Source organism: Rhinopithecus bieti, unplaced genomic scaffold (assembly GCF_001698545.2).
Source record: "Rhinopithecus bieti isolate Rb0 unplaced genomic scaffold, ASM169854v2 repeat_34010, whole genome shotgun sequence".
NCBI lineage: Eukaryota > Metazoa > Chordata > Mammalia > Primates > Cercopithecidae > Rhinopithecus > Rhinopithecus bieti.
In genome coordinates, this window is record NW_016907356.1 from 1 (window position 1) to 939 (window position 939).

The following is a 939-nucleotide window of genomic DNA, read 5'->3' on the forward strand; positions in this document are numbered from 1 at the left end:
ATTTGCCACACTTGCATGATATTGTCTTCTGATACAGAACAAATCACCCAAGGTTCATTGGGATTCCAGGAGAAATCAGATATCTTGGCAGTGTGACCACCATGAATAAACAACAACTCTGGTGGCCCGTCTTCTGCATCTTCTGGGGATTGTTCATCTCCAATTTTACTTAAATCCCATTCAGTCTGCGATCAGTACCACTGGAAGCCAAAATAATCTCATTGTGAGGTGACCACTGAACCTGGAATATTTCATCCTTACGTGACTCAAAGGAATGCAACTTAAGTATCAGATTTCTCAGATCCCACAAGGCAACAGTCTTGTCAGCTGAACCTGTGGCAAGAATGAACTCACTATAAGGATTGAAAGAAAGGCAGTTCACTTCAGCAGTGTGAGCGTCAACTGAGTGACTTGGTTTGGAAGTATTGTTTGAACGAATATCCCAAATCATAAGTTTCTGATCATCAGCAACTGACCCAAACAGAGACTCACGGAGCAGATGCCAGGAAACATCTTCTACTACTGCTGTATGCCCTGTAAAGTGTTCGCATCCAACACTTTTCCCTCCTTTGGAACAGCACTGATGTCCCACAGGCAGATGGTGTGGTCATCTGAAGCACTAAGTAAATGCCCACTGAGATTTGGGTTCCAAGAAAGCCCATAGCCTTCCTTTTGATGTCCACGGAGACGCAAGTCTGGGTTGCACTCTCCAGAAGGATCTGGTTTAGAAGGATGTTTTGTATAGTCGAAGACAAGAACATCACTGGAAGGAGTCTTTGTTGCGATGATACAAGGGTTCTGGGGCATATAACGGGCCCTGTTTACTTCTCCTTCATGGTTGATCTTGATTTCTATTTCAATTTTCCACTAACTGAACCAAAACCTCCAAATTCTCCTTTCTCACTGTCGTAGTGTGACGCATCAAACTGAGCATCATCA

At 43.7% G+C, this 939-nt stretch overlaps 1 pseudogene; it reads right to left on the bottom strand.

Moving 5' to 3' along the window:
- Positions 1 to 6: 6 nt before the first annotated feature.
- LOC108526153 (histone-binding protein RBBP4 pseudogene) lies at positions 7 to 935 on the bottom strand (annotated as a pseudogene).
- Between the last annotated feature and the right edge of the window lie 4 nt (positions 936 to 939).